Source organism: Lepeophtheirus salmonis, chromosome 3, assembly GCF_016086655.4.
Source record: "Lepeophtheirus salmonis chromosome 3, UVic_Lsal_1.4, whole genome shotgun sequence".
In the NCBI taxonomy this organism is placed as follows: domain Eukaryota; kingdom Metazoa; phylum Arthropoda; class Copepoda; order Siphonostomatoida; family Caligidae; genus Lepeophtheirus; species Lepeophtheirus salmonis.
This window is the reverse complement of record NC_052133.2, coordinates 34,763,042-34,790,892: the sequence shown is the minus strand read 5'-3', so window position 1 is coordinate 34,790,892 and position 27,851 is coordinate 34,763,042. Positions and strand designations below refer to the sequence as shown.

The following is a 27,851-nucleotide window of genomic DNA, read 5'->3' as shown; positions in this document are numbered from 1 at the left end:
CATTGAATGAATTATATAAAGGAAGCAGAATATTATGCAATACTTAAATGCAAGATTTATTGTTTAATATGTTTAAATGCAAAACTTAGTGATTTTGAGATAGAAACCTCACATTCTACTTTCATGCGTAATTGGATAAGAAAATACATTTAATATGTAATAGAAATTACTTAAAATATAATGACTATTTAATTTTCTAATTTGTAATTTAGTATATATATATAGTAGTACAAGTTAATTTATAAGTAAAAGTGAGGAGAAAGCCTTCAAATCGCATAAATCATTACGTTACATTTATTGAAAAAATATATAACTTTTGTTTTTAATTTTTTGTATGTCAAATATGTAGGAAATGCTTTCATAATTGATTTTTGGGTAATTCTGCTTTAGTTTTCTTATTCTTCTCCTCCCCCCCCCCTCCCCTTTTGTTTTCTTCCTTTCGTATGTTACTAATGATGACCGAAAAGGAAAGGGGGAAAAGAGGATGGAATAAGTAGTAATTGAAATAATACACTAGAATAAAAAAAGGAAAAAAGTTATATATCATAAATGGTCGAAGGAGGAGGGAGAAGAAAGGGTCAAGGGGGGGGGAGTAACTGACCATCAACATCACATTCATCATCATTGGTTATTATGTGTTGGGGGGGGGGAGGGATGGACTCTTTGGTTGACTGGAGGACCAACACTTATGTAGTTTGAATAATAATGAAAAGGAGGAAGAAGAGAGGAAAGGAGAAAGCAGTAGCTTCCTTCCAAATGTAATTGACAATATGGACTCGAAAAAAAAAAAACGAGTGAGGAAGAGAGACAGAGGAGAAGAGGGGGGGATTTTTTTTTTTTTTTTAGGTAGGAATAAATGGACAGATGTCAATAGTAGAAATTTGTAAGATGATCTCTCTTTTTCTTCTCTTCTTCTTCTCTCTCTCTTACTTCATATTCTCCTCCAAATATAAATACTATCTTTCCTCTTCTTCTCCCAATTCAATTTATATATGTTCATATTTACAAGAGCTCTTAAAAATAATGATTTGTTTGCCAACGAATCTGCGTACTATATGTACATAGGTATGTATGTTTTCTATAGTTTATTGACATAGAGTCAAGTGTGAGCCACTATGTACCTGTATAGGTAAATGTATCATAGTAGATTATCCATTCCCATTGTATCACTCAACCTTTCCCCTCTCCTCCTATTTAAAAAAGAGAATAAAAAGGATATAACCAATGGATATGGTAGCTAGCCTAATTACTACGTCACATACACACACACATATACAAATTATTTTCAACTGTTTTACCTTTAACAGCTTATAGTTAGTAAATATATAAAATTGCATTCGACAATTTAGTATTTAATGCAGGTAAGCATATCAACAGTTGAGCAAAAAGTATAAAAGAGTTGGCGTTGATGTATAGAGTGGTAAATACTAAGCATTTACTTGCATGTAATTTTTATTTTAGTGGCCAATCTGAACAGTGTTTTACATTATTTTTCTTAGCCAATTATAATTATTCATTTCATTCTTAAAGAAAGAAAATCTAAGTATTTATATAGTGTAACCAGGTGTGAGTCTGCTCAAGAATGTCAAAGGGTAACACTGAGGATTTGTTGGGGAGGTTATAAAATTAATTTGACTTAAATAGAATTGAGAATCAACATAGGAGTATTTCCAGCCTACTTGTGTCCTTGGTAGTTATGTTAGTGAGATTAATTTATATTTCTTACGTCTCTTTTCTGTTTAAATATCGGCAGTGTTTATAATCTATAACTATAACGCCATTGTGATAAATACTGGGTATATAAATGAAATCCAGCGCTTTTGATCTATTTATTTAAAATTAACATAAAATGGTAATTTTTGAAAGATTTATTTAAATAATAATAATTGAGCAGCAGATTCAATCAGAATATATTTCACTCAATGCAACCTCATTTAGCCTTAATCACGACTTTAATTAGGGTCCTGAACCTCGCACATAATTCATAGTTGTTTTGGAGGTGGGGTAGGGGAATATAATTTTTCTCTAGTCAATTCCTGTCAACAATGCACAGCCTCTAAAAATTTAATAGGCTTTAAATCTGCTGACTTAATTGGGGTGTTTTGTTAACTAAGTGAAACATTTAGATGTATATTTCACATCAAAAAAACATTTCGCAACTACTTCATCATATATGCCGGAAAACCCGAGAATCTATAGCACCAGATTTTGTTGTGTAACCTTGTATATAGTCCAGAATTGCAAAAAAGTCATTTTACTGCATGTATAAGTCAAGGCAGAGTTATTTGCTTTCCAGTTCTTGAAAACTTTCATCGAGTCCAGTTGAAGTCCTCAGAAATAAAAAATACTGCAAATCAGTAAAAAAAATGAGATAATTTTTGAGTTCAAGTGAAATCGTGAGTCTTTGAATGTGAGATCAAGTGATTTTGAGTCCAATTCCCCACCTCATATGTATGCTACCTTAGTATTTTATTATTCTTTCGCAGTAAATGGTGTTAGTTTATTGTTAGACACATCCATTTGTTATAATATGCGTAAGCGTTAAGAAAATGACTTTAGTCCCTATAAATAGTTATAATTTTCGTTCTTTTTTTTTTCATGGATTAAAGTTTTTTATTATTATTTTTTATTCTCTCTTTCCCTCTCTAAAAAAATAAAGTTTTTATGAACCTGTTGCCTATGTAATAAAAAAAGGAAGGAAGGAATGGAATAAAGTATTATTATACATACATATATGATAATAGTATTATTATTAAGGATGGGCTTTGTAACGTCACTTAAGTGCTTGCTACTTATGGTTGAGCTACCATACAAGAAATAAATAAATAAGGGATTAAGGGTGGATTTTGATGAGAGAGAAAATTACTCATCTTGAAAATTACTTTGATCTAGGAGCTAAAAAAAAAAGAAAAATGATCCAATCCAAGGACCGGCAAATCAGTTATTAATCTTTTATTTCAAAAGTGTACATATTATTAGTATAATAATATGATACAGTTATGGTTATAAATATGTAGATTAGACTGTCCCGTTTACGGGTGAATGTGATCCCCCCCCTCGCTCCAAAAATCATTTTTTTCTGTAAGGACAAAGCCATTAAACAGACTTTCGACATTTTTCGAGCCATTTTAATTTGAGGAAAATTGGATTTTTTTTGGCCTGTTTTACCAACGTGCGAAATATAATGCTATGAGTCATTGTAATTTTGTAATTTTTATGGTTTATCAGTAAAAAATTATTTTACATATTCCCTTTCATAATACAGAGAAATACTCATTTTGTAAAAATGAATTCAAGCCAAAAAAGGAATTTATCTTTCAGTGCAGAATGCAAAACTGATTTAAGTTTTTCTCTCAGTCATCTGAATTCTGATATATCTGGTATTATTATCATTCAGTGTCATTTCTACCCATAAAATAATCCCCAAATTATATGTAATAATAATAAAACTTATGTAAAAGTGTGTTTTATGAATATAAGGTGTTTTTATTGATTCTGTATCTTGTTTTGAACTTGATATATTTCCATTTTTAGGCTGAAAAATAAATAAAAACAACAATTTTCTTTCGAACGTTGTAACTTATTCCTAATACATATTGATGAGGAATATCATAGCTTGTGTTATAAAATATATTCAATGTATTATTTTTAAAAAGATCTATTTGAAAAAATGCATCTCGAAGGATATTTGCTCTACTTTTTAAATGACTCCATTTTGAAACATGAAAAATATTTCTTCATCGTGAATGGATTGATTTATTGTTTCGATCCTGGTATATCATTCCTAAGGCAGGAGTCTCCTCTACTCCCTTATGAGGTCTGTTAGTTTTTCTCTAATGAATACTTCTTCAGGCGTCACTCGTAGAATTCAGAATCCGAATTCGAACATCTTTTTAGATAGATGATCAAGTTAGAAGTATCTTGATTCCATTGCCTTGATCTTCCTTTTACAGGGCAACGTTATTAAATTGGCATGGATAGTAGAAAAAATATGATGATAGTGTTGACTATTTGCTAGTACAACCCATAAAAATTCAATATTTTGCCATGCAGTAAAAGACAATATCTCGTGAAGTATAAAATGTAAATATTAAGTAATAAATAATAATAAAAATACATTCTTGATTTTGCTCAAGATCAATTTTTAATCATATTCACTCATTTTTTACATTTTGATTTCATTTTCAAATTTGATTATTAAAAATGTAACCTCTCGCCAGTAGGGTAAGTATATTTATTTATAAGAATATATTGGTTTTATAGGGAATAGCTTACTTTTCACAAAATTTTAAAGGCAGTTACAATGATTTCCATTCTTTAAGGCAAAAAGGGCGAATAGTGTGGAAAAAAAAGAATATTAAACTGATATTTCCTCATAGCGTTTCCAAATATAAAATGGGCATAGGAAGAATTGATCTTTTGGACGCAATAACAACTGTCTATCGAAGGAAAATTACTTGACAGAAAGTATATATTTCACTTTTGAGTAGTGCCTCTCCTGTTCATTCCTTGCAACTCATGAGAGCTAGAACAAATGTATATCTGCCTAATTTATCTGCCATATTGGCAAGTCTCAATCTATTTTTGAGAGGAGCAGCAAGTGAAAGCTTGAGCGGCAACAATGGACTTCACCTTATTAAGTCTACCTCTCAATTAAAATGTTGCAAAGGTCAAGCATGTTAAGTAACGACTATATATTAATGTTCCGGGGGAAATTATGGGATACATCCACTTTGAATATGTCTCCAAATAATATATTTTTTCTTACATATAAGCGTTACAGATATTGGCGATAGCTTAGTTCTTTATGAACCTCCTCTTGGGATCTTTTTAGAATTTTTTATCTCTATAACTATCTTATTTTAGTCATAAATTGATAAACTCTTTCCCTTAATTTTTTACTAGTGTCTGAAATAATTATCAACTGTAATTGGTAAATTTAGAAACCAAAGTATTACGTAGATTGAGAAAGATTGTTTGGATGTAAGTGTGAGGTTAAAGGGATCATCATCATCAAATTCATTCTTTGCTGGAAGAAGAAACAGCAATGTTGTTATTTCATTTTGTCTGTCTGTCTGTCAGTCTTTCTATCGAAGTGACAATGAAAAATGGTTTTAATTTTCAAAAAACTTGAATTACCCACTCTCTCTCTCTCTTTCTTTCTCTCTCTTAAGTTTGCCTCTCATTCCCTTTTTATATTATCTTTCTTCTGTTTCTTTTTCGCTTTTTTCCATCACTCTTGTTCTTATTTTTCTTATTCTTGTTGTTCTCCTAACCCTTTCTTCGTCTATTTTTTCTAAATAATTTATCACTAGTCCTTTTCCCCCCTTTCTCTATATACCAATGGATTTGTGGTTGTTGTCTTATACTGCTACATATTATTATATTTGTGTTCTACATACATATATAATATGTAGATTTATTTATACAAGAATATATAGAAGGCATATGTATGAAAAATAGACCTCAATTCAAAAGTCCTTTCAACTTTTGAATAATAGTTATGTAGACAGATAAGATAACTCTAATTTTTGCTTTATCATTTAACATGACATGGTAACCCTGATAGTTGGAAAATATTGCAAAGGAGAGCAGCTTAGCTCTCATGACGTTTTATCAGATTATCTACATGCAGCTATGAGAGGAAGGAAAACAACAGGAATATTATTTTATGTCTTGGAAGGACATAGTTAGTACTTATAACGAGTCGATTCTTAATTCTACTCTGACTCCAACAAGGACTTACAATTGCAACTACACAACAAATCTTCAGTGTTACTTCACGTCTTTCTTGAACTCTATGCTAAATACATCCATCATGCGGGTGCCCGTAATTTATTTCTAAAAGCTTTGCATCTTATAATTTTAAAACCTCCGCAACTTTCTCTCTCAAAATAAAAAGTCCCCATGAATTATTATTATTTTTTTTCTTTTTTAGGAAATTACCAAAGGTATTAATTTTAGTGTTTCCAAAATTAAATTTTATTTCAACAAACTAGACCGATCACTGAACCTCTTTATTATAAGCTATACTCTTAGTACATTAATAACTTATAACTCCCCAGCAAATCAGAAGTATTTCTTTTCATCTTTCATAGGCACAGGTACTGGTTTTTCATAGACACACTCACAAATAGTTTCTTTAATATCATTCTTAGATGTTATCTCCTCAAGAATGAAAAATAATGATAACAGTTTAGGAAATATTAAACACTGTTCAGGCTTCCATCTACAAAAAAATTTCACAACCTACAAAATGCATAAAATTTACAGTTGTATGTTTGTAAGTTAAAGCTGTTTTTCATACTTACTTTCTAATTTAAAATACTAAGAAGAAGAATTATAAAGTCATTCCAACTCATCAATTTTTTAAGATGTTTATTTTTATTCATAATTATTTGAGGATTTATAAAGTCATAATCAGGCGATTATATTATTTATTTGAAATTGTAATTTTAATTTGAGAAAATCCTGTTATAATAATTCCACAAAACTTGATTTTTTTTTCCTTCAAAAAGAAGTTTGTAATATTTCATTATCAACATAACATTTTTATCTTATTTCAAAATAAGTATATAATAGATAACCATTCTAAAAAATCAATTATGAAATACCTATAAGTATAAAAAGACGACCACACCTTTTAATAAATAAAAAATATACTAGATGAAATGTAAACGTTTTCCATTTTCGATAAACTTCTTTAAAATATATCACAAAAAGTTAAGACTGACAAATTTGATTACTTTGTATTTTTCATCATCTCCATAGCAGAGAAGATTTTTGGGGCATTTATTCCTCTCCCGATAATTTTGTAACTTTGCAGTCAATGTCATTTATTTTATTCTTCATTTAATTTATGGATGGTATGAAAGTTCGGAGTCTTTTGATAATAAACGATGATATTAATCAATCATGAAAATGATTAGAGTGTAAATTAACTACATACATATTTATTTAAATTGTATCAGAGTAATTCAGGGTGACAGAGGAAAATGAACTTTTAAAAATGGCTTATTATCCCTAGTCTGTATTTGTAAGGATTACAGAACTAAAAAAAAATTATCTTATGTTATTGATTAGATGTTGATTATATTTTTAACGGGAAAATATTTGTAATGATTAATAATATTGGACGATTACCGATTATTTTCAAAAATTGTTTAGTTGACAGATGGATTATTGATATTATTAATTCCAGAATTTGTTGATAAAACATAAGTTAATGAAGTACCGTCCCACAACAAAAAGTATACGATAAATTAAGAATTTATATCAAAGGTGTATCAAAAATTTGGTACATACAAGATAGAAACAATGTTTGACTTGGTAAAAGCTTAGCATGTTTTTACCGAATCAAACATTGTTTGAAGCTACTATTATTATTCCTTTTACTATTTCCCCAAAGAATATCCCCCCCCCCAAAAAAAAAAAAAGATTGAACCCTAGGTCAAGCCCTAAAAGAAATCAATCAAACAACACTTTTTACAATTATTTGCCAATTTTAAACAATGTTCTTATTATACACAGTAAAGGAGATGTTCACTGAAAATCAAATAAATACTAGTCCAGTATACATTTATGACAAAATCCGAAATCTGTACAAAGTGGAGACCCAAAACTTGAAGTAGTAATTAATATGATTTTATATAAACAAACGACAGCCGTAACCAAAATAAAGAAGTTGGTTTTTTACAATTTATTTAATTGTAAAAATATTGGAGTAACAGTTGAAAAGTCATCTCCTATGCGATCTCAACTGCCCCGTTGTCAGTACTGAGAAGGTTGTGGAGACTATTGGCATCCCCATCCGCACTCCCTACAACATCCAGAAGTTCATTAAATGTGGAATGGTGTTAAAAGGTGTTTACAGGCAAGATGCACCAAAACTTATGCAGCAACAATATGGCTGACTTCTGGTCTGCTTCATTGTGCCTCTCTTCCATCCATGACTGAATCCCCTGGACTTTGCAGTTTCTTGGAGAATAAGGTATGCCGCAACTCTCATATAAATTTGTATTCCCTAAGACCTGTAATTATAACAGTGTGGTTTGCCATGGACACCGTGTTTATCGTATTGACCTGGCAATACGTTTGCTGACGTTACAAAGCAGTTATTGCTTTTGAAGGAATAATTATTCTATAAAAAGTATAACATTCAAACATATTAGAAATTGATTTTGAGTTGTCTTTTCTTGATTCCATAAAATCGCATTTTTCGTAATTTAGCCATATTAGTACAAGTTTTGAATCTCCACTAAGTACATATTCACGATAGACCCAACTTCATTCCTTGCTTTCTATTTGAAACTACCAAAAAGAATAAAATAGAGATAAATTGAAACCCCTCTTACTTACACATAATAAACAAAACACAATTTTCTTCTCTCAGTAGGGAATCAGACAAATGAAGAAAACAGGGAAAGAAATTTCATTAGAACAACAGAGTTTACATTTTATATATTTAATCGGAAATGAAAGAGAGATCTCATAAATCAAAAAAATAAATAATTAAGAGCATTCCTCCACCACTTTTGTTAGAGAGCCGTTTTCGTTTAACCAGTAATCATAATATTAATCCAGAAGTAGATTCCCTGAAAATTAGAAAGGAGATGTTATTAGAGATTATGGAATGTCATTCATGTACTCGTATTTACATATATAATACATGGAAACATTTATAATAAGATTATCGAGAAGAGAAGAAAATAATTCCAGGAATGCCCAACGAATGAAGTGGAGTATAAAACAGATTATGAGTACATACATCATTATTTATTAATAAAAAGAGTAGGTATTAAGCTGGGCTGTGCCTTTCCTAAATATGGGACTTAAAATCGACATCATTTTATATATTTGCTACTAATGTCAAAATCAATATATATGTATCTATATACACACTTGTCTTGAAGTAGGTCTAGAATTGACAAGGGTCAATATACGTGTAATATTTTTCAAAAATCTTCTTTATTTGCTTATTGAACTTGGGTACATGTATACCTAAATAAAATCAAAGCAATTTTATAGTAATAAATAAATATTTTCGAATTGGCTGATAGGTTGTAAGTTGGGTGATGATGAAAGCTTTTCAATTAATAATTGCAAAGTCCAGGGCCCTTTTTATTGTAAAAGTTATGTTCTTCTTCTTTGAAATTCAAAAAAGAATTCAAAAATTGTTTTTTCTCATTTGTTAAGCCCTTTAGGGTAATAGACTCAAAATATTTAAGGATGGAGGTGGTAAGTCAGTAAACAAACGCATGAAAAGTATAAATAGTCAGTTTTCTGCAGTCCGGAGAGGGTCTAACATATTTAATATAGGCTGTGGAAATTGGTAACTGCAGGGTAAATTTTTTATTATCATTTTACCCTTAAAAAAAAGTAACTATTCTTTTTCCCAACTTATAGAGAAGCCCAAACACTTACTCTGCAGTTCCAAGAGTTCCAACTGGGAAACAAATGTATATAAATATTTTAAAATTTATCTTAGACTAGAAGGACTCTGAGTTTGTAACCACAAAAAAGTACCTAGACATCAATTTGACGACCCAATTATGATTTGTAATAAAGTAATTTATTTAGTTTAAATATTACAACAAGGATTTCTAGGCTTGGTTAATTTGCTAATTCCTTGTAATACCAGTTGTAATTGAGTTACTTCATCCCTCAAATTAACTGAAATAATAAAAGGGTGTCTAAATAAATAACTGTGACTTTTTGGTAGTATCACTTTTATTAAAAAAAGTGTGCCTGTTTTGTCTAAAAATTTACATTTGAAAACATAAAATTATATTAATGAAAAGTACTTCAATATCAATTTAGGAAAGCAATAGTTCTAATGCTAAATAAAGCTGAAACGAGTGATGAACTATCGTTTCACGTCCCTGTGTTTCTAATGGTAATTTTTTTTTTTCAAGCATCTAACTCATATCAGTGAATTAGAGTAGTGATTCTCAAATCGTGATCCCTTTCGTTGTTTGTGAAGGAAGTTTTTCTCTTAAATAAAGTCATCCAAAAGTAGCGTGGCTAGAAGACTTGGATATTTTCTACATAATGTAAAAAATTAGAGAACCACCCTTATTACAGCAACTCTTTCTATTAATTCAGAATTACTAAGTTATGGTCACGTGAGGTTGTAATGTTTTTTTCGGAGCTGAAATGCTCTTTTTTGATTTGTAGTGTTATTGTTGCTGCTCTGCCCTTTTGAGAGGGAGTTTTATTTGTTATTTGATGGAATATTTTTTTTTATATAATATATAAAATGACCTCTAGCCGCGATCCCATTTGATTCCCCTTGCTCTCTCTCTCATTCACTCTTATGGATTCTCTGCATGATATATCATTATGAAATGGGTGGAGACGAAGTCTCCTAAATCCGGGTAATACGCATTTATTTTTGTATCAATTAAATTTAATAGCATTGTAATAGAAGTAGTAAAGGTACTTTTTTTTCTTCAATATCCTTCATCATTCATATGTATTTATATTAAAAAGACAGGTGCAGAAGGTTAGTAGAGGAAAGGAGAATAAATTTCGGCTCTCTTTCAATTTTACCCAAATTATGCAGGTGGATCCTTCATAAACGAACATTTGATTCCCTTCTTACCTTATATACTTATAAATACATCATTTACAAGTTGCGATTTTGAATAGGTTTTAACTTGTATCAGGGAATTGTACAAAATGCAACTCAAATAAAGGATGAATAATTTGGAGAACTTGTGATGTAGATAATGCAAACAATTGAATATTCTTTACTCATGCAGTCATTTTTTACTTATTTAATGAAAATGACTAATTGATTACAACGTATTCTATGACACATTGTAAAGTTTAAATGACCATAATTACATTACTCAAACATGTAAAGGTTTTTTTTTTGGGGGGGCAACAAATTTTGCCGCGAATTTAGTTCTACCATTATTTTAGAACATTTTTTGATGATCATTTTTTAAAACAAAACTTTTATTGGCATTTCTTTGCAGCGTTTCTTGATCTATCAAATACTGCCCAAATATTACTTAGTTTTTTTTTCTTAAATGGAGAGGCACTTACTGTCTCCTACGTCTAAGCTCATAAATACATAATAACACAAGTAATTATAATATATCAAAGTATTATCTATTAATCTATTTGTTAATATTACAATTACTCATTTGTATTTAAATAAAGCATTTCAGACGAACAAATTACTACTTGTACACTCTGTTTATACAAGTTGCAATTTTGTTCAAGTTCTAACTTGTATTTGTAGATTGTACAAGCTGCAACCAAAAAAAGAGATGAATCATTTTAATTAAAGGATTAACAGTAATAGGGATGAGGATCATGCAATGGATAATCGACATATTTTAATAAGAAAAAGTCAATTATAAGTACTCTGTAGTACATTATAAGGCTGAAACGTCCAGGGTTATATTACTTATAAATATATAATAAACATGTAATTTTAATAGAGCAAAATGAAATGAATGTATCAATTAATAGTTGAAAATTAGAATGGTCAATTTAGTAAATAAATAATGAATACTAAGACACAAAAATTGTATTATACAAGTCGCAACTTGTATATAACATATAACTGATAAAAATTTTGGGGGAAAGGGCTTGAGCCTCTCAAAATGGGGCTAGTGACGCCCTCTTTATGAATAAATAGTTAATCATAATTAAATAATGCATTTTAAGACGAAGAAGTAGCAACTTGTACAATGTGTTCATACAAGTCGTAACTTGTACACTACATATATATATATATATATATGTAACTGAAAATAAATATGAAAATAACGAAATAATAAATGATGTGAGCTACAACTGAGATGAGATGAAATTCGATAATGTCAAATATCGATATCAACCACAGGGTGTTACGAAGAATGCGTGAATGAGGATAAAATCACACATATGTATCTTTTTATAAAAAAAAATAATGGCTTTCACAATCATAGAAACCCTTCAAAAAAAAAAAAAAAAAAAAAAAAAAAAAGGAGAGAGCCAGAAAGAGAGAGAGAATAAAGACAAGCATCCTTCTCCTGTTAACATATTTGATACAATTGACAGTTACAACTCACAAAGTAGTAGTCGTCGTAAAATAAAATGGAGCTGTATATGATATAAAATGTATATTAAAAAAATTGAAATTCACCACGTTGTCTCATGTGAAGGGGAATTTTTATTCTTTATTTTTTCTTGTTGTTTAAATGAGAATTTTTGAACAAAAATAATACAATTTTAAGATACTTTTTATCTAATTTGACAAGAAAATATATGTACGTACGGGAACATTTATACCTTTTGTACCTTTACCTATCTACCATCACTTTTCTTCTCATTGAATAATAAAAATAAAAGCTTCTTCTTACTTTATATTATATTTAATATATAAAATAAACTTTTTACTCTTTTATTTGAATCAAATAAATGTAACACATTTTGAGTATGTAGAATGTACATCATCGAAAACACGTACTAAGTTTCAACAAGAAAATATTAAGTACTCCTATGTTCATAAAACAAAGTGAATTATTCATTAAATATGCATTATACTGTTGTGAATATTCGATATACAAGTTGCGATGTATGTGTAAGCAGGTTGTACAAGTTGCAAATTGTGCGTCTTATAGTGGATTATTTAATTACATCATCAGTCATAATTAGTGACATGAGTGTTGCGTACTTTAATTATGTAGTTTGTTAACAAAGTTTTAGAGCGGGGCTCCTTCTTATGGTAAAAAAAAATGAAACTTCCTGAACAATAATTTTATTTAATACATTTATAATTTGAACAATCCAATTCGAAATTGTTTTTGGACGTAAGAAAAATTAATTTAAAAGGAATACCCTTTTTAATTTATTTTGTTCCACCATCAAGCTAAAATTGTGTTCTTGGTGGAAAAGTTGAGAGATGTCATCATAAGATAACTTATTTCAGTGATACAAAAGAATATCTTTTCAAATTGACGAATTTTGTTGTATACATAAGAATGTGAGTTTCTCATTTGTTTATTCTCTGAGTTAAGACGCAGAGGATTTGTCATTATTTCTTCTTGCTATGTATATGATTTTCCAAGGAGTATATCTACCATCTTTGTTTGCTAATAATTAGAATAAAAATAACAACATTTTGAGCTCTGGAAAACTTTCAGATAATGAAAGAAGGGAGCTTAAAATATGTATATAAACAAACCAAGCAGGAACACAGTAAAAATAAGAAAAGGTAACTTTTCTTCTTTTTTTTAATAACTATATTGTCTTGGAAGAAAATCTTCTTATCTTATTTTGTTACGGCTATTATAAACGCAAACAACTTCTCTGTTTTTCATTTCTTTCTTTCCTTAGCATCATCTTCAAATATCCCTTCCTTTTCTCCTTCTCATTCATTTGCCTTCCTTTATTATCGTTTCATTTCCTTTTTTCTTTAAAAAAAAATCTCATTTAAATATCACCCTTGTTGTTCCAAGAATTTTACGAATATATATGTGATAAGTTAACACAAAAACAATCTTGAACAAAAATCAAGAAGAAAAAAAGTTGTATAATATATTTTCTTACATTATATAGAGTGTGTTTCTGAATTACTGAAAAAAATAAAATACTCACAGATTATTATTGTTTTGGTATAACGTGTATTTATACTGTATTACAGATTGAACAATATCTCATTCAAGGGGGTTGTCCTTATTTGAATTTTGTCGCAAAGACGTCTCGTCACTGGCTTCCATCTAGTACATACCAATTATTCTTATATTCGCCTTTGCAGCTGCCTTGAAGTAGTGGGTATTGAACCTCTCCTTGACCATACCCTACATTATACAAGAAAGAGGTTTAAGATAAGGTGAATAATGAGGACAAAATTGTTCAGAACTGTCTTTACACCATTCTTGCACTTCATATTTTTTTTTTGACAAAAGTATATTTTAGCTTGAGTAACAAAATTATTATATAATATTATATTCTTAAATTAAGTTAAAGTTAACCATGTGCCCCATGTATTTGTAGAAACAGGCAAATATATTTCATAGGCATATTATTAGCGTCAAAGACAATCTTTACTCTCAAATTTCTGTAATGAACTGATATATTCAAGAAGTTATATTATAGTCATTTAATTTTGAGGTTGTATTTGTCCCGGATATGGTCTTTTCAAATTAAATACATCAATTTCTAATTAGATTTTAATGTGAGGAGAAATTGTTTGCTAAATGAAATTTGCTGCATTTACAAAGGAGTAATCAGAGTAATCCTTGTTGATAGAAATTGACGATAACTATTCGTCAAAGGATACAAATGTTACCTGAACTCAATATTGAGAAAAGTAATTCTAGTTTGATTTTGTGTTTGCAGACTATATATGGTTTATAAATATTCGTAAAATTGGTAATATTACCAATTCAGAAAAAAAATTCCGATTGTAACTAATAAAATAAAACAGTCAATTATTATGTTATATATTTTTTAAATCTTCCAATAGAAGAGAAAGCAAGGGAAAGTTGAAGAAATTTCAAGCTCATTGTTGGGCAATAGGAAATAGGACCAAGAGAAAATAATAACAAAATGATTTGTGAATATAAGAGAGGTGGGGAAGAAATGATGAATTGACAAAAGTTCTCCATCGAAAATTCATTGACAGGTTTTATTAGATATATTTAACTTCTTTTACATATAATCGAACACATACATAATATGTGGTACGTCAACACTAAAGCCAACCAGAAGTAATTAGATTATATTTGTATCATAAAAATATCAATAATTATTATTATTTCATCTCTTCAAATTAATTAATTAATTATACTAATAAATAGTGCAATCGAGAATTAATTCATGGTAAAAACACGTTTTTGTAATTTTGATATTAAATAAGTTATTTTGATTAATCCTTCGTAAGGAAAAAATATAAGTTTAAATTTTAAAAAAATAAATGAAAAAATTCACAATTTGAAATAATACACGTACTTAAAAATAGATATTTTCACAGATGATCAGCAATGTATAAAGGTTGAGAACCACTCTGTAAGATTATTATATTTAAAATGCTAAATTGGAGTCGTATAATGTGGTGTACGAAGTGTTCACATTAAGACTTTCGAATATAGTTATGAGTCCTGGTTATTATGTCAGCTTATACTGTAATTTGAAAATAAGGCACATAATTAACCAAAATAATCTGTAGATATGAAACATTAAGTCATTGATGTACAGGGTGGACAAGGTAAATCCGCAATAACATTTACGGCTAATTATGAGACTTGTATAAGAGATAGAAATTTAATTTTTATACATTTGAAAGCCACATTAAATTTAAAATGATTAATCATAATGGAAACCTTCGTTCTCGATCACGATCTGTACACGGAACGTGAATGCCTTGAAGATTGCAATGCTTCAACTGAGGCATAATTATTCTTACAGGTGATCCTCTTTACCCTGCACTACAGGTGAAAACTACTGGGATTTAGGTACGGCCTGTTGGCTGGCCAATAAAATGGAGGTCCAAGATCTGGCACATTTTGTACTAAGAGCTCTTGAACAATCTTGGCCTAATGAGCAGGTGATGTGTCTTTCTGGAATATATATGACTTCCCATCAGTGGTTTCATTCATCTATAGGATGACCATGTCCTTGAAAACGTCCTTGTAGACCTCCTTGGTCACCTTTTGGTCCTTTTGGAAGAAGTGGGGGCATAACTTATCCCTCAATGCTGATGACCGCCAGGAAAATAACCATAGCCGGATTTTTGGTTTTAATAACTGGATGGACTTCATCCGGATCCAGACAGATCCATCTATCGTTTTTACGTTTCCACTTGGCGTCAATGAAAAATATTTTTTGTCCAAAGAAAAATGCTCGTAACCACCCTTTTCTTCATCTGGTTTATAAGAATCTTGCCTTTGCTCATTCTGTATCCCTTATTCTGCTATTTTAGCAGATGATTTGAGGCTCTAACACTAGACAAGAAATGCATGTCAATCCTAAGGGTATTTTTTATTATCCTTTGCTCACGTTGCAGTCCTTGGACAGCCTAGCAATTGGTGTGTCTAAATGACTGTCAATTGATCGTTTCGAGCCAGTTATGAACCTTTTAGTTTGGATTTTATAAGGTCTTGTTGAATGAGCTGCCCTCTCATGTTTTCCCTCCTCATCGAAGGCCTTAATCACGTCATAAACTTTTGATTTTGGATATTTGAAGAAGGAAATTATCTCCTGCGTAGAATGTCCCGTGCAGCGAGCTTCTATGACTATTTCCATGCTTGAACGACAAGATACTCAAAAAATCTGTTTTTAATTCGACAGCTAACCCATTTAACTTGGAATAAGTATTAAATATTTTATCACAAACCTCTCCAATACTCATAATTAGCCGTTAAAACTATTCCGGACTTTCTTTGTCCACTCTGTATGTAGATATTTAAGAAGTAACAAGAATATCTTGGATTTTTTTTATTCCAATATCATTTTACCTTGAAAAATATATAAATGTATTTTTTATAACAAAACTGTAGAGGATAAATAAATTATTTCTAAATTTGTAAATGATTATCAAACTCTATAGACATGTTTAATACCATTTACAACTTACATTTTCCTTTTTCATATTCATCGTTGGGATAGCAGATAAATAAAAAGAACAAATATAAACATTCTTAGAAACCTCTCCTCAAAAATTAGACAGAGAAATTATATCATAAATTAAGAATCTACATAGAAGTTGGAGCAAAAATATGTTATTTACAAAATAGTAATCTCTGGTTTTGATACAAATCCCAGGAAAGTAACAAGATTTACAAAATCTAACATATTAACTTTTTGTATTTGTCCTCCAATACAATGTGGTTATTTTCATTCATTCATTTTGACAAATTATGCAATTATATTTTGTAATTTTTAAACCATAAAATATAATTTATACTATCTACTAATGTACCCATCAGCTTTATTTGATTCACTATTATCATTTCTATTAATACACCTTAAATCCATATCGTACATGCAGTTTTATAAAATATGACTGTAACGCGTGCAATATTTTTTTCTAGTTGCCAATCTGCAGAGTATATTTTAAATTTTCCAAAGCTGTTATAACCATACTTTAATCATTAAAAAGAGGACATCTATATAAAAAGTACCTATGATTTGTCGGAGAGTAAGACTGAGGATCGGATGGGGAGTTAAAAGGATAAAACCCTGTTGGGCTCAGAGCAGAATTGATGCAGAGTGGGATTTATGTTTATTTCCTTCCTCTCAAGGCACACTGCTAGCAGGCAACGTAGGTAATAGAATGTCGGGGCAGGCAAGCTACTCTCCTCTAGACCATTCTTCAAATTTTTCGGGTAAACTTTTCATTTTCCGTTGTCTTTTTTATTAAAATAGTTGCAGGTCATATTTTATACAACTCTAATTATACATATGTATAAGGAGGTCTAAAAGGGTTAATAAGGCAGAATATAAAATACTGATCATCAATAAATGGACTTACTTACATATGTTTATAACATATAAAAAAGAATGGGATAAAGATTCAATGAACCATACATTTTTTTGTTTTTGATAGCCTTTTATTCTTTTTCAATCATACCAATGACCAAAAGAGAGAACACAATAAAAGAAAGAAGGGGGGAGGGAAAGATATTTTCAAATCATTGCCAAAAATTATGTTGTTCACTGATTTTTTTTTAATATAAAATTTTTAAAGGGGGACTATATTCAGATAATGTCCAAGATGTGTACATAAAAAGAAACGTCTTTTATGGGATGTTTGAAATAAGATGGGGAAGGGAAGACAGAAGGAAATAAAGAAAACCTCTGGCCAAGGTAAGTCTCTTTATGGAGAGATATTTTTTATTTTTTTGGGGAGGGAGTCCTTTCCTTTATATGTATGTACATATGTATTCCTTTAAAACCCCCTTTTTAAATGGGTTTTGTAAGAGTATGTAGGATCTAAGTTTTTGTATGGTTATACCATACATACATATATGGATTTGAATTACTAATGAGGATGCTACAAAATAAATAAAAAGTCATTGGCTCTCATTTTTCCTCTTCTCTCTCATTTAAAGTTAATTATATTTATTTATTCGAATAACAATAATAATTAAAGTTTTATTTGTAATAGGGGTTTTCGGAGGAGACATACTAGACATATATAACGATTTCGTAATGACATCATAGTTACTAAAAAATAATAAGCATTGGTCCCTATAAACAAATTTAAAAATTCGTTTAAATAGTACCTGAAGTATTACAGTGTATTGAAATTAAATTAAATAGATAGTGATCATTCGTAGATATTTTTGTGTCCGGTCCTTATTTAGTACTGAAGACAAAAGTCCTGTGCAGTAGAGTCTCGGGGTCCGTTCAGTCCATAACTTATCATGCTCGGTCCATGTTGACGTCATTCAACTATATATATATATATATACATTTTTTTTTTTTCTGTTTTAATATCTTTATTTAGATAGCAAATAATATATAAACTAATTGCCAACTTTATAGTGAAGTTGAAATTGAAGAAATATAATTTAAGATTATAGTTTAAAATTCATTCACCAAATTAGAGCTTACAAACATAAATATACATAAATCTACACTGAAAATATTAACATCTCATAAACAAAATATGCATGAAATATTAACTGAATAAAAATCAAGAAAAGCAAACAAAAATAGATACATCAGTTCTATACCTATTCTAGTGAACAAAAAAAAATATAACAAACAAACCACTCAAATCACTCACATATTATTAGAGAAAAATTGTATTTTGACAAAGAACTAGCTCATTTCTTCAACCTCTTGCTAAAAAGTTACTAAAAGGATCCTCTTCAATGTCAAAAAATGTCTAATTGAGGTTGACGGATGATATCTTAATGGTATCAGAGACCCAGTCCCATGTAGGATGAATCGCTTTTTTTATTCAGTTCTTGTACTGACAGTACAGAGGACTGGTCCCAAGACTGGACCGAATAAATAAGCACTGATACATCACGATGTGAAGCTACTTGGTTTGTTTTTCTTTCTTTCCCTTTTCTTATTTATCGACTGGACTCGAAACTTGACGACTCGATTTCACTCAGTATAACATTACTATATTTATTTCAATTGTGTAGCACTGAAGAAAGCTAGAATAGTTTTACCCAAAATTGAAACTGGATTGCATTGGTATTGCTCAATTAATAATTATCTTCTATTTATTTGAATAATAATTTCTGATTAACCCTTTGAAGGGTCGTGTAAATGACAATTACAGTTGCAAAAATTACCCGCCATAAGAAAAGAAAAATAATAAGATGTGTTCTATTTGTAGAACTACATCTGGGAAAAATTTGATTTTGTCAATCAACTGAATTATTTAAACTATAGTAATCATTATTGGATATTTTATTTCATCCCAAAACTTTGAATATAAAACAAGAAGTTGACCAAACTATGTTTATGCATTATTACACTGTATGCATTCACTAAATAAAAAAATTAATTAGGAATTTGTTATTTTCTTGATATTTATATTAGACTATTTTTGTGCTAACACCCCACATAGGTAAGAAACGATCATAAAATTGTTAATACATCCTTATATCCGCAAATATATTTAATCAAATTGGTTGCATAATAGTAAAGGATATACTTATTTTTGATGAGACTTCTAGTTTAACATTAATTCTTTAAAAGTCGCACTTTCATAAGTCAGAGGCAATCTATTTCTATGTTGTTTAAAGAATATTAAATTTTGATCACCCCCAACTTATAAAATTTAGAGGAGCTTGAGATATAGATAGAGATGTGGAAATTGATTAAACTAGCCCCAGTTGATATTTTTTTTTTAAATTTGTATTAGTAACCTGCAAAAAATTTGTGTTCTTTTAAATTTTCTTCCTATTTTGAAAAATCCAAACGTTATTAGCAGGTAAGTTGAATTATAACATTAGTAGTTATGTAACTATGACTAGAAAAAATCTCCAAATATGACTAAGATGGGACAAAATGTAATATAACGACGAAATTAACATTACATAATAGTTATCTCTGTGAGCAAATACGTAATCTCTTAGAGTTATCATATTTTTTATTGCACTCCTGGTGGCATGGATTTTACATCCCTATACATCATTTTTTTTTCTATAGGTCAGATGGAGTTGCACAGATAAGTAGAGTTGACATTTTTGTAAGGAATAAAGACCACAAGAAGAAAGCGGGAGCCATATATATGATACTATTAAATTAAGACCCTTAATATATCAACTGCCTGTTAAATGATTCCTTGTGGGAGAAAAGAAATATTGCTATAAAGAAAAGAACCGTCCATATTTAAAAAAATTGTAATTTTAGTTGAGTTTATGTATATTTATTTTACAATTGTGATATCTTAGCTATTATTATTGTTACACTCTATATATATGTATATTGATTGTTACATGTATTTCATATTTCCTTTTCTTAAATGCAAAAATGCATGTCTACCTATCAACGCGGACGCATACATCTTCCTTAATTACCAAGATATTATAACTATGCATTTTTTAGATAATTTACACCTAATATAGGCAATAATGGTTGCTTCAGAGGAAGGAGTTAACAACACGACGACATATTTAGTAATAAAAAAAAAGAATATGAAAGAGCACAGGCATCAACAGTTTTTTTCTAATTTTTAATTGTAGTTTTTTCATTAGAAACATGACAACTCTTAAAGATTAGGTGTACGTAAACAAACAATAAAACAAACTTACATAGAAAATTGAAGACAATTTGCTTTTATATACCCTTCCCTAGGAGCGACAGGATATCGAATCTACGCACATTGATTTCAGGAGAATAATTTCTCTGAAGTACGTTGTCCATATAGCTACGCCACTCTATCTCTACTTTAACTAAACAACATTATTACTGTGTTTCTCTCTAATCGTGTGAGTTCACTGTTTGACATCAACACCCGTTTGTAATTCAAAGTTTTACTCTCAAAATCTATTGTAAAAAGTATAGCTTACACTTTTAAAAATAATCAAAATATTTGTAAATATCATTTAAAAAGTAGAATCATTTAGGTTTTTTCGTTGAATTTTCACAAAAAAAAAGAATATTAGCCTTCTTGTATATTATGTGTCACATTTATATATAAAAGACGAGTCAATATGAAAAAAAGTACTCTAATTCACATTTATAAATATATTGAAGGTTTCCCAAGTGATTGCAGCTCAATAATTAGATAATTATATAAATAAATTTGATAACGATAAATAATTGGGAAAGCCATCAGAGAAGATACAACTTAGAATGGCAGAGAATGGGATGAGAGCAACTACTTGAACGTAAATATATTCGAGTTAAAGGTAAAAAGTAGGGAAAATCCCTGCATTTAGTTTGTATTATCCCCAGAAGTAAATTAAGTATCTCATTCATACAAACATGTATGCAAGTATTTTCCCTTATAAAATTTATATTTATCAAAATCGTATTTTTTGGGTTTTTCTGGATATATTTTATATAGCTTTAAACAAGTGTGCGACTTTTTGCAAACTGAACAGTGTTTAATTTTTTATCTTCCAAAGCTGCTAGCATTATTCTTTAATTATTTAAGAGATAATATCTCAGAATAAGTGTAAAGGAAGTACTTCTTAGCGTTTTCATGTGTGACGAAGAGTTACACTGGGGATTTGTTACGGAGTTATAAGTGTAAGTCCTTGTTGGATTATAAAAAACGGGAAGAATCTATTTCCTGACCTGAGGCCTTTCTCTTCCTTCAAAAAATTTGTATACATATAGAATCCAAAAGAATGGAGAGGGAAAGAAGAAAAGGAGTAAGCAATTTTATAACTGCTGACCACGTAGTTTTTTGTTCTTCTTCTTTTCATTGTTGGTACTACGTTTTTTTCCTTCATTCCTTTTCATTAAATAATTAGAAAGCAAATGTTAAAGTTGAATAGCACTTGTTATAACAGGGAACCTTTTAATGCATACATTGATTTATACATATATACCTAAAGAAAAGGAAACCTAGATAGAAAGAGAGAAAATGACGACTCTTGACCATAGAGATTCGGAGAAAGCAACTTTGGTCAGTATGAACTACTATTTATAAAGATTTAGTTATATGAATTAACTATATATATATATATATATGCCGTTGTAAATAAGAAAAAGCAAAAAAAGAGGATCCTTTTCATGGATGAATAGAAAGCAAGTGGAGCATGAAGAGAAAACAAGGTTAAGTTTTTTCTTCTTTTTGCTGTTGTTGTTTGAGTAATCAAATTAGTATCGACATAAGATGATGTCATAATACTTTTTATTTATTTTTTCTCCTTTTTTTGTGTGTGTCTGTGTTATTTTCCCCAAGAAGCCCCCCAAAAAAAAAAAAAAAAAAAAACTTAAAAATACGAATAGGAAAAAAAAAAATAGGTTTTGCAAAACAAAAATAAATCTAAGGGAAAGTCTTTAGCAATTCTACAAACATAGCAGATACAAATTAGGAGGGAGAGACAAAGGAGTAATTAACTTTCTTCAAAGTCGGGATGAAGAAATGTAAATTGTAAATATTCAGGGTAGTCTAGATTAGATTCCATTAATTAACTTTAACTTCATGAAATAAAGAGTATTGTATTTTAAAATTTCGTTACTCAAGTCAGAAATATTGCGATAGCGTTTTGTCAGAACGAAAAATTACAGTGTGGGCTGGGAATCACATAAAAAATGAAGTCCAAAGAGAATTTTGAGTACTTTTCGTCTCCTTGTTCACTTGATTTTAGTCCCATTGACTTTGCAAAACAAAATATCTTCAAAAGGAGGCAAATGCAGTTTTTTTATGTTCTTTTATTTGGTCAGAATGAGTTAAGTTGAACTGATTAAATTTAAGTAAACATAATAGTATTATAATTACTCAATCTGACCTAGGAATCTTCCTTGAAGTCAATATACATAAGTATATGTCTTTCTCTAGGAACGATTACCCACATGATATCTCTCCAGCACGATGTCCATTGAGCTATGTCGTTCCATCGTGTAGTTTCCTGACTCAGCAATAGGCTCTCAATTATTTCACTTTTTGTGAATACTTTTATTTTTTAATTAAATCCTTGAATCTAAAGCAATGTGATACATTGTGACATGTTAATTATTATTAATAAACATATATATTTGTATTTAAATTCGTTGCCCTTGGTGATCATTTCTGTATAAAAAAATTATTTATCAAAAAAGATTTACCCATAGCGATATTTATAAGGTCATCTGACCAATGTAATGTAAATAAATATAAAAATTGTTATACTGGAATTTTTTTTTCAAAAATATCAATGTTAAGGACATAAAAATTACCATTTCAGTCGAATTGTTCATCTGTGATATCCTAACAAACAGACAGATAGGGAGAAGGCTAAATTATTGGATTTTTTTAGATTTTAGACAGATAGACACTAAGTGTGCATTACAATTTATAGATAACATTTGATAATAATTAAATTTAACTAAATTTAGCTAAAAAGCTGTAATGTAAAGTATACGGATGATATTAGGTAAACCAAATTCTATTTTTATTTTTTCCTAAATAAACTGTAACTTTAGGACAATTGAACAGTCTTTAAATACTCATATAAGTGATTAAAACTTCATATTTTTTAAGTAACAAAAACATATAGATCTACATATCTTTACTTTTTCATATAAATTTAAATAATTGACACTCAAATCAGCAAGGACTCCCTAATAGCAGCCGCAGGGGTATAATTCTGGAAAATGTAGTGGTTACTACCTGCAAGTCAGTTAGTTGGCAGGAGTTCTCTGCCGAGAGTTGTTCAGAACAAGGCAAGCCCATCGAATGACTTATTTGTCAATTGTACAATATTAAACCTATAAAAAATTATGAATAGTTACATATTACTCTGAGTAATTAAATTTTTTTATGTGACTTTAATTCTGAATCACCCTATATAAATTATACATATGATTATAGGAAAAAAGATACACCAAAGTAGGGGATATCAATGTAATGGTCAATAATAATTTGCATACACATTATGCTGGAGAAAAGAAAGCAAAAGACGATGGAGAAGAGAAATGGAGGGGGAGATATCATTATTAGTATTTCCTGAGGGAAGAAAATGAGAATAATAATAAGAAAAATAAAAAACAACAACAATAATAAAAACAATAATGATAATGCAAATCTGTTGTTTGATAAAGGGAATTGCTTTTGTTGCAAAAAAATATATATATAAATATGTATAATACTACTACAGGATAAGTTTCCCTTCCATTTAATGAGATTCCTCTAATGTAGCTGTTGAAAATATGTAAAATATGCACAACCCCCTCTCTCTATGTAGATATATGTATATGTATCTCTCAAAATCCCTGGTAAGTTTTTAAAGGATCCATGCTATCTTTTTGTTTGTCTGTATATGTACTACATGTATATTTAAAATTGCAAATAAACTTCTGGAATGTTTCTTGCAAAAAAATTCAGATATGCAAATACGTTTATGCTGTGTATATGTTGCAATTTTGTACAAGTGGTAACTTATATAAGCAAATCGTACATGTTTAAAACAAAAAAAAAGATGAAGAATTTAGAGAACATACTTGTGACAGGAATAGTTGAATAATATAATGAGTTTATAGTTAGTTATTAAAATGATTGATGTTGTAATTCAATCGAGCGTTATGAGACGTAGAAATTTAACTCGTAGAAGTAGATTGTACAAGTTACAATTTATACACAAGGTATGTTAAATATATATATATACTGCAAGTATAAGTCAGATAACTCAAACTTGAGAGGAGAGTGTATTTGTCCATATTGTACGACTATAAGACATTCAAGATATTGCTGTTTTTGAATAAAAATGTTCTATCTGGATCTCTTCACCTCAAAATGGATCTAGTTCTTTTGACCAAGACCAACAAAATATCATTTTTTTACCCGGACTGGAGCATCCCTCAATGGCTAGGTATGTCCTTGTGGCTGCAACACAATACAAATCTTAAGTTCGATATATATGTGGAGCGTCAATATACAAACAATATTCAGCTAAAATCAAAAAAAGGAGATAAGCACAAATATAATTATACTACATATTGGTAGACGTTGAGCTAAATATTTAATAGGCACATTTGAGTCAAGGTTGTGTATTCAAATTTGTGGGATGAGATAAGATACTTAATAAATCTAACTACAATTTAATACCTTTATTTGATTTTTTTTTTTAAACTTATATTGGTGCGGATATGATTTTTCAAATAAAATCTATTTAAGTATCCTTTTTTCATTATTTTTTATCAATTTGGACTAGTTTAAGTGTCATTTGATAGACGCCTGAAGTAATTATTGATAGAAATTGACTATAATACGACGAAGAACATCGTCATTTAGACTCAACTTTTAGAAATATAAATCTTGCTTAACTTTGTGTTGAGACGTCACATATTGCACTTCGATTCATCTATCTTTTACCATAGATAAATTGTACAAATATTTTGTTAAAGACTGTCTAAACGAAGAGTATAATGAATATATCAATATATTATTACAAGTCCTTTTTGAAGCTTTCCAAGGCCAGTTATAACATTTATAAATATGTAACGGGAGGAGGAAATGTCAGATTTATCTCTTAGAATACAAATAAATGTGTGAAAACCGATTGTGGAAAATATTTAAAGGGAACCATTCTAAAAGGAAGGAAAATAAGAAACAGATAAAATGGACTAAAAAAAAAGCAGCTATTTCATATTGAAGAAAATAAAATAAAGGCTAAGGCTGTCTGTCCTCCTTATACAATAATAATAATAAAATCCAATTCTCTACACATCCTTTCTTTTAAAGGACAAACTGGCCTGAGGTTCTATTTTTTATTTTTCTTATAATCCCTTACTTTTTGTCCTTCCTTCCTATATTTTTTTTCATTCAAAAAAAAATCTTTTTTACATTTCAAGGCAACCATGGTTGTTGTATGTACATAATAGTTTAACATAGAAAGAAGGTTGAGTAATACATACATGAACTTTGTTGGTGTAAAGGTACATAAAGTAATTTCCTTACTACGACAAAAAAAATGACATATTGATTTGACTTTATTTTATTAATTTGATAGTTTTTTTTTTTTAAATATATTAAGTAAGGCATAATAGGGAAACAAGAAAGAATATGTAAATTGCTCCAACTTCTCAAATCATAATTATCACATAATCCCTTAGCAAAATATATCATGTTTTCAAACATAACTAATATTTACATCATTTTCTCTATTTTTAGATTTGGTATGTTTGTGGTATGTATATTAGGGCGAGGCTGGTGCCCAACCAATTCTTAAATTTTGACGGATAAGATTTAACCTTTTTCTATTACTGGTTATGGACATTCTGAGAACATTTTTGGAATTTAATTTACCTTTAACACAAAGAAGTTGAAATTTTGGAAAAAGTGATAAAAGCTATATAAATCGTATTTTTTATTTGCAAAGTATATATTTTTAAATAAATAAACTGACATTTTTGAAACTTTTTTCCACTTTAAGGCACTAAATATTATTTTTTTTCTAAAAAATCTACAAATATCTTCTAACTATTGTACTTTTTTTTTAAACATAGCAAATTAGAAAAACCCCAAAGTTTGATTTTAAAAGTTTTTATGTCACTTTTTCCAAAATTTTATGGTCTATGTATTACATAAAGTAAATATTTTATATTTCAATGAAATTACATCAATTGATTCATTAATTCAGGAGAATCCACAGGAAGTGACCTAGAAATTCCTCAAAATTAAAGAAATTTTTGTATTTTATTAGAAATTTTATCATTTCATTTTAGAAATTTTTTTCCAAAAAATTGAATTTTATTTAATTTTTTTGCAAAAAAAATCATTTTTTTAAAAAAGCTATGGATTTTTTTTTTTCCAAAAAAGTACTTATTTTGTAAACAGCTTTGGTATTTTGAAATTTTTTTCCAAGAAATTTTATTTTTTGTCAAAACCTATGGATTTTTGATTTTTTTTTTTTTTTCACAAAATTGTGTTTATTGATAATTTTTTTCAATTTAGCTTGTTTAGAAAAAAAGTCAGTTAATCGCCTCACCCTAATATGCATGTAGGGTACAAGTTGGAATTTTGTACAAGCAGATTTTGATGTGATGTATAGTATACCTTGTTTAATTATTATAATAGCAGTACTTTTAATTACTACAATGTACTTATGCTGTTATTTTGATCTGTTAATGTAACATATTATATATTTTCTATATTTATGAGTGATGGAACTGTGAATTTTAAAATGTCCTAACGAATACTAGCCCATTATAATTTTCATCAGAAAAGTCCAAAATGAATTGCATGCTTAACAATGGCGTCTACCATTTTTTGATTGATGGTCAGTTTTTTAAACCTATTTGATTAAGGTCTTGCTTAATATATTGTCCCTCAAATGTCATTTGAATCATTACATTATGTTTATCACAAATACATTGTAAATATCCTTGTTGTACAAGTTGCAACTAATATACGATGTAATATATAAATTATTTTGTACAAAATACATCATTTTCAATTAAATAATCTAATTTATTTAGGTTAAGGCATTTAAACTGCAAACAAATTCGACACATATCGGAAAATATATTTTTAACAAGTGACATCATTAATAAATAAGTCAATATTGTTGCATCTTACTTCATTCAATCGTCGTTGGAACATATGCCTACGTACCTAATTATCTTATTTATTTCTTAACCATTCCTTATTTAGTTATGAATCATAAATCTATGTCCTACATATTTTTGAATACAATGAGCTTCAACATTTGTTTTCTTCTCGTCACAAGTGCCCATAATTAATTATGTTTCCCTGTGATATATATGTCTTTTTTTTGTGGGTGGAA

The 27,851-nt window shown here is 29.1% G+C and overlaps 1 long non-coding RNA gene across 1 annotated transcript in view; it reads right to left on the bottom strand.

Annotated features, from left to right (window-relative positions):
- Positions 1-8,445: 8,445 nt before the first annotated feature.
- The window catches only part of LOC139904860 (uncharacterized), a 60,093-nt gene continuing 40,687 nt past the window's right edge, over positions 8,446-27,851 (bottom strand). The window contains exons 2-3 of the long non-coding RNA XR_011779110.1: positions 13,597-13,799; positions 8,446-8,594 (exon numbers count right to left, since the gene is read on the bottom strand). This is a non-coding gene — a long non-coding RNA (uncharacterized lncRNA). The remainder of the gene's footprint in view (positions 8,595-13,596; positions 13,800-27,851) is intronic.